Raw genomic sequence first — 7500 nt, 5'->3', positions numbered from 1 at the left:
CCTTGCCAGTATCAGTTATTGTTTTACTTTTAACAATGGCCCTTCTGACTGGTGTGAGATGGTATCTCACTGTGGTTTTGTTTTACATTTCTCTAATGATCAGTAATGTTGAATCTTTTTTTCATGTTTGTTGGCCACATGTATGTATTCTTTTGAGAAGTGTTTGTGCATGTCCTTTTTCCACTTTTTAATGGGGTTGTCTTCTTGTAAATTTGTTTAAGTTCCTTGTAAATGCTGGATATTACACCTTTGTCAGATGGATAGACTACAAAAATTTTCTCCCATTCTGTAGGTTGTCTGTTTACTCTGATGATCTTTTCTTTTGCTGTGCAGAAGTGCTTTAGTTTAATTAGATCCAATTTGTCAATTTTTTATTTTGTTGCAATTGCTTTTGGCATCTTCATTATAAAATCTTTGTCTGTGCCTATGCCCTGAATGGTATTGCCTAGATTTTATTCTAGAGTTTTTACGGTTTTGGGTTTTACATTTAAGTCTTTTTCTTTTTCTTTTCTTTTCTTTTTCTTTTTTTTTTTTTTTTTTTTTTTTNAATTTTGCTCTTGTTGCCCAGGTTGGAGAGCAATGGCTTGATCTCAGCTCACTGCAACCTGGGTTCAAGGATTCTCCTGCCTCAGCCTCCTGAGTAGCTGGGATTACAGGTATACACCACCATGCCTGGCTAATTTTGTATTTTTAGTAGAGATGGTGTTTCTCCATGTTGGCCAGGTGGTTTCGAACTCCCAACCTCGGGGAATCTGTCCTCCTTGGCCTCCCAAAGTACTGGGTTGCAGGCATAAGATGCTGTGCCCAGCCTACATGTTAGTCTTTAATCCACCTTGAGTTGATTTTTTTATGTGGTATAAGGAATGGGGTCCAATTTCCAATTTCAATTTTCTGCATATGACTAGCCAGTACTCCCAGCCCCATTTATTAAATAGGGAATCCTTTCCCTATTATTTGTTTTTGTCAGGCTTGTCGAGGATCAGATGGTTGTAGGTGTGTGGTGTTATTTCTGGGTTGTCTATTCTGTTCCATTGGTCTATGGATCTGTTCTTGTACTAGTACCATGCTTTTTTGGCTACTGTAGCCTTGTAGTATAGTTTGAAGTCAGGTAGCATTATGCCTCCAGCTTTGTTCTTTTTGCTTAGGATTGTCTTAGCTATTCAAGCTCTTTTTTGGTTCCATATTATTTAAAAATAGTTCTTTTTAAATTCTGGGAGAATGTCAATGATAATTTATTGGGAATAGCATTGAATATATAAATTGCTTTGGGTGATATGGCCATTTTCACAATATTGATTCTTACGATCCATGAGCATAGAATGTTTTTCCATTTGTTTGTGTCATCTCTGGTTTCTTTGAGCAGTGGTTTGTAGTTCTCCTTGAAGAGGTCCTTCACATCCCTTGTTAGCTGTATTCGTAGGTATTTTATTCTTTTTGTGGCAAGTGTGAATGGGAGTTCATTCATGATTTGACTCTTAGTTTGCCTGTTGTTGGTGTATAAGAATGCTAGCAATTTTTGCACATTGATTTTGTATACTGAGACTTTGCTGAATTTGCTTATCAGTTTAAGAAGCTTTTGACAGATGTGGAGGTCAGAGTGGAAGCGGATGTGACAGCAGAAGAAAACATGGCTGCCAAAGTATTTGAGTCCATCAGCAAGTTTGGCATGGCCGTAGCTGTTGCAGAAGGCATGGTGAACTTTGCCTTATATAATGTGGATGCTGGGCACAGAGCTGTCATGTTTAACCAATTTTTTTTTTTTTTTTTTTTTGAGACGGAGTTTCACTCATGTTACCCAGGCTGGAGTGCAATGGCGCGATCTCGGCTCACCACAACCTCCGCCTCCTGGGTTCAGGCAATTCTCCTGCCTCAGCCTCCTGAGTAACTGGGATTACAGGCACGCACCACCATGCCCAGCTAATGTTTTTGTATTTTTAGTAGAGACGGGGTTTCACCATGTTGACCAGGATGGTCTCGATCTCTTGACCTCGTGATCCACCCGCCTCGGCCTCCCAAAGTGTTGGGATTACAGGCTTGAGACACCGCGCCCGGCCTGTTTAACCAATTTTATGGAGTACAGGACATTGTGGTAGAGGAAGGGACTCACTTTCTCATCCCATGGGTACAGAAACCAATTATCTTTGACTGCCGTTCTTGACCACATAGTGTGCCAGACATTACTGGTAGCAAAGATCTACAGAATGTCAATATCACACTGCAGATCCTTTTCTGGCCTATTGCTAGCCAGCTTCCTGACATCTTCACCAGCGTTGGAAAGAACTATGATGAGCATATGCTGCCCTCTGTCATGACTGAGATCCTCAAGTCAGTGGTGGCTCGCTTTGTTGCTGGAGAACTAACCACCCAGAGAGAGCTGGTCTCCAGGCAGGTGAGCAATCACTTTACCGAGTGAGAAGCCACCTTTGGGCTCATCCTGAACAATGTATCCTTGACATATCTGACCTTCAGGAAGGAGTTCATAGAAGAGGTGGAAGTCAAACAGGTGACTCAGCAGGAAGCAGAGAGGGCCAGATTTGTGGTGAAAAAGCTGAGCAGCAGAAAATGGCGGCCACCATCTCTGTTCAGGGTGACTCCAAGACAGCCGAGCTAATTGCCAACTCACTGGCCACCACAGGGAACGGCCTGATTGAGCTGCGCAAGCTGGAAGCTGCGGAGGACATCGCATTCCAGTTCTCATGCTCTTGGAACATCACCTACCTGCCGACAGGGCAGTCCGCGCTCCTTCAGCTGCCCCAGTGAGGGCCCACTCTGCCTTCTGTTCAGCTCTGCAGGCCAACTGGCCCACAGCCCTGATGATTCTTAATACCACCTTCCTTCTCTCCCCACCCTAGAAATCACCATGAAATTTCATGATTGGCTTAAAGTGAAGGAAATAAAGGTAAAATCATTTCAGATCTTAAAAAAAAAAGCTTTTGAGATGTTGGGGTTTTCTAGATACAGGATTATGTCATCTGCAAACAAAGATAGTTTGACTTTCTCTCTTCCTATTTGAATACCCTTTATTTCTCTCTCTTGCCTGATTGCCCTGGCCAGAACTTCCAACTATGTTGAATAGGAGTGGTAAGAGAGGGTATTTTTGTCTTGTGCCAGTTTTCAAGGGAAATGCTTCCAGTTTTTGCCCATTCAGTATGATACTGACTGCGAGTTTGTCATATATGGCTCTGGTTATTTTGAGGTATGTTCCTTCAATATCTTATTTATTTAAAGTTTTTGACATGAAGGGATGTTGAATTTTTTCAAAGGCCTTTTGTGCATCTACTGAGATAACCATGTGGTATTGGTCTTTAGTTCTGTTTATGTGATGCATCACATTTATTGATTTGTGTATGTTGAACCAACCTTGCATCCCAGAGATGAAACTTACTTGATAATGGTGGCTATGCTTTTTGATGTGCTGTTGGATTCAGTTTGCCAGTACTTTGTTGAGGATTTTTGCACTGATGTTCATCAAGGATATTGACCTGAAGTTTTCTTTTTTTGTTGTATCTCTGCCAGGTTTTGGTATCAGGCTGATGCTGGCCTCATAAAATGAGTTAGGGAGGAGTCCCTCCTTATCAATTTTTTGAATAGTTTCAGTAGAAACAGTACCAGCTATTCTTTGTAACTCTGGGAGAATTCAGCTGTAAATCCATCTGCTCTTGGCCATTTTGGTTGGTAGGCTATTTATTACTCCCTCAATTTCCGAACTCATTATTGGTCTATTCAGGGATTCAATTTCTTTCTGGTTCAGTTTTGGGAGAATGTATGTGTCCTGAAATTTATCCATTTCTTCATGTGCATGATACTAGTTTATAGTATTATCTGCTAGTTGCTTGTATTTCTGTGTGTGAGTGATGATATCCCCCTTATCATTTCTGATTGTGTTTATTTGAATCTCCTTTCTTTTTTTCTTTATTAGTCTGACCAGCTCCTGGATTCATTGATGTTTTGAAGGTTTTTTTATGTCTCTATCTCCTTTGGTTCAGCTCTGATCTTAATTATTTATTATTTTAATTATAAATTATATATTTATAAATAAATATATTTAATTTAATTACAAATTATATATTATAAATTATAATCATAAATTATTTATTATCTGATCTTAATAATTTATATCTTAATTATTATACTTTATTATACTTAATTATTATACTTAATTATACTTCTGCTAGCTTTCGGGTTTGTTTGTTCTTGGTTCTCTAGTTCTTTTAGTTGAGATGTTAGGTTGTTAGCTTGAGATCTTTCTAGCTTTTTGAGGTGGACATTTAGTGCTATAAATTTCCCTCTTAACACAGCTTTAGCTGTGTCCTGGAGATTCTGGTACCTTGTTCCTTTGTTCTGATTAGTTTCAATGAACTTCTTGATTTCTGCCTTAATTTCATTAATTATCCAAGAGTCAGGAGCACGTTGTTCAGTTTCCATTTAGTTGTGTGGTTTTGAGTGAATTTTTAAACCTTGAGTTCTAATTTGATTGTGCTGTGGTCTGAGAGATTGTTGTGATTTCAGCTCTTCTGCATTTGCTGAGGTGTATTTTACTTCTGATTATGTGATCAATTTTAGAATAAGTGCCATGTGGCAATGAGAAGAATGTATATTCTGGGTTTTTTTTTTTTTTTTTTTTTTTTTTTTTTTTTTTTTTTTTTTTTTTTTTTTTTGAGATAGAGTTTCACTCTTGTTACCTAGGCTGGAGTGCAATGGCATAATCTCGGCTCACTGCAACCTCCGCCTCCTGGGTTCAAGCAATTCCCCCGCCTCAGCCTCCCGAGTAGCGGGGACTACAGGTGTGCACCACCATGCCCAGCTAATTTTTGAATTTTTAGTAGAGATGGGGTTTCACCATGTTGACCAGGATGGACTCAATCTCTTGACCTTGTGATCCACCCAACTCGGCCTCCCAAAGTGCTGGGATTATAGGCGTGAGCCACCACACCTGGCCTATTCTGTTGTTTTTGGGAGGAGAGTTCTGTACATATCTACAAGGCCTCTTGATTTAGAGCTGAGTTCAGGTCCTGAATGTCTTCATTAATTTTCTGTCCCAGTGGTATGTCTATTATTGTCAGTGGGGTGTTAATGTCTCTCGCTATTATCGTGTGGGAGTCTAAGTCTCTTTGAAGATCTCTAAGAACTTGCTTTATGAATCTGAATGCTCTTGTATTGGGTGCATATATATTTAGGTTAGTTATCTCTTCTTGTTGAATTAAACTCCTTACCATTATGTAATGCCCTTCTTTGTCTTTTTTTATCTTTGTTGGTTTAAAGTCTATTTTGCCAGAAACTACAATTGTGCACCCTTCTTTTTTCTGTTTTCCATTTTGCTTGGCAAATTTTCCTCAATCCCTTTATTTTGAGTCTATGTGTATCTTTGCATGTGAGTGACTGTCTTGAAGACAGTATACCAATGGGTCTTGGTTCTTTATCCAGCTTGCCACTCTGTGTCTTTTAATTGGGACGTTTAGAACATTTACATTTAAGATTAGTATTATGTGTGGATTTGATCCTGTCATGATGCTAGCTGGTTATTTTGCGGACTTGTTTATGTGGTTGCTTCATAGTGTCACTGGTCTATGTACTTCTATGTGTCTTTGTAGTGGCTGTAACAGTTTTACCTTTCCATATTTAGTACTTCCTTCAGGAGTTCTCTTGTAAGGCACATCTGGTGGTAACAAATTCCCTCAGCATTTGCTTGTCTGAAAAGGATCTCATTTCTTTTATATAAAGATATAAAATTATGTGTTGAAAATTCCTTTCCTTAAGAATATTGATATTGGTCTGCAATCTCTTACAGCTTGTAAGGTTTCCCCTGAGAAGTCCACTGTTACTCTGATGGGCTTCCCTTTGTGGGTGACCTGGCCTTTCTCTCTGGTTACCCTTAATGTTTTTTTCTTTCATTTCAACCTTGGAGAATCTGATAATTAATGTGTCTTAGGGATGGTCTTCTCATGGAGTATCTTACTTGGGTTCTCTGCATTTCCTAAATTTGAATGTTGGCTTGTCTTGCTAAGTTGGGGAAATTTTCCTGGATGATATCCTGAACTGTTTTCCAACTTGGTTTCATTCACCCCATCTCTTTCAGGCACCCCAATCAGTTGTAGATTTGGCTTCTTTGCATAATCCCATCTTTCTCGGAAACATTGTTCATTCTTTTTTATTCTTTTTTCTCTATTCTTGTCTACCTGTCTTATTTCAGAAAGGTAGCCTTCAAGCTCTGAGAGTCCTTCCTCCAGTTGGTCTATTTGGCTATTAATGCTTGTGATTGCATTGTGAAGTTCTTGTAGAGTGGTTTTCTTTCTTTCTGTTTTTTCTTTTGTTTCATTCAAGAATTTTCTTCCTAGACCATGTAGCGTGTTTTTCAGCTCTAACAGGTTTGTTATCTTCTTCTCTGAACTAGCTATTTTGGCTGTCAGCTCCTGTATTGTTTTAGCATGATTCTTAGCTTCTTTGCATTGGATTATAACATGATGCTCTAGCTCAGCAAGTTAATTATTGCCCACATTCTGAAGCCTACTTCTGTCATTTCAGCCATCTCAGCCTCAGTCCAGTTCTGAGCTTTTTCTGGGGAAGTGCTGTGGTCATTTGGAGAAACAAGAGCACTCTGGCTTTTTGAGATTTTAGTGTTTGTGCACTGATTTTTTTCTCATCTTTGTGGGCTTATCCACCTTCAATCTTCAAGGTTGCTCATCTTTGGGTGGGATTTTTGTGCTGTTTTCTTGTTGTTGTTGTTGTTTTCTGTTTGTTTGTTTTTCTTTTAACAGTCTGACCACTCTTCCATAGGACTGCTGTGGTTTTCTAGGGGTCCACTCCAGACCCTTGTCACCTGTTTTTCCTGTACCTGGAGGTATCACCAGTGAAGGCTGTGAAACAGCAAAAATGGCAGGCTTCCCCTTCCTCTGGAAGCTCCATCCTAGGGGGTACTGACCTATTGCTAGGCTGAATGCACCTGTAGGGAGTGGCTGGAGACCCTGGTTTGGAGGTCTTACCAAGTCAGGAGGAATGGGATCAGGGACCCACTTAAAGAAGCAGTTTGCCTGCTTTTTGGTAGAGCAGCTGTGCTGTGTGAGAGAACCTTTCCGCCCCTGATCAGTTTGGGCTCTCCAAGCCCCACAGGCTGTACTGGGTGAGAAGCCTGAATGACCACGGTGGTGACATGTATGTTCTGGCATGCTTCTAATGATATTAGAATCGCCTCAATCAATGAGGGACAGCGTGCATACTCTGCAGTATTTTCCACATGCTATGCCCAATTCAAAAGTATTGTCACTGCAGTGATGGACTCCAGTTTTGGTCAACATGGCATAGTACTTACTGTATTTTGGATTTCCTTAAAACTGGGCAGTTTTCAGTGAGGATGGCTAATTTTGCTTTGCCTTGCCTGATCATTTTTAGAGTCTCCTTGTACCCCAGAATGTACTTTCCACTTTTTATAACAAGTTAGAGCCTAGATTTGATCCACTCTACTGTTCTTTTCTTTCTTTTTCTTTTTCTTTTTTTTTTTTTTTT

At 39.8% G+C, this 7500-nt stretch overlaps 2 pseudogenes; one reads left to right on the top strand and one right to left on the bottom strand.

Moving 5' to 3' along the window:
* Window positions 1–1627: 1627 nt before the first annotated feature.
* LOC108305325 lies at window positions 1628–2760 on the top strand (annotated as a pseudogene).
* Window positions 2761–2780: 20 nt separating this feature from the next.
* Window positions 2781–7500, bottom strand: part of LOC119471460 — a 5088-nt pseudogene continuing 368 nt past the window's right edge.

This window comes from Cebus imitator, unplaced genomic scaffold (assembly GCF_001604975.1).
Source record: "Cebus imitator isolate Cc_AM_T3 unplaced genomic scaffold, Cebus_imitator-1.0 Scaffold62, whole genome shotgun sequence".
NCBI lineage: Eukaryota > Metazoa > Chordata > Mammalia > Primates > Cebidae > Cebus > Cebus imitator.
The sequence above is the reverse complement of the archived record's forward strand: the minus strand, read 5'-3'. Positions and strand labels throughout refer to the sequence as shown.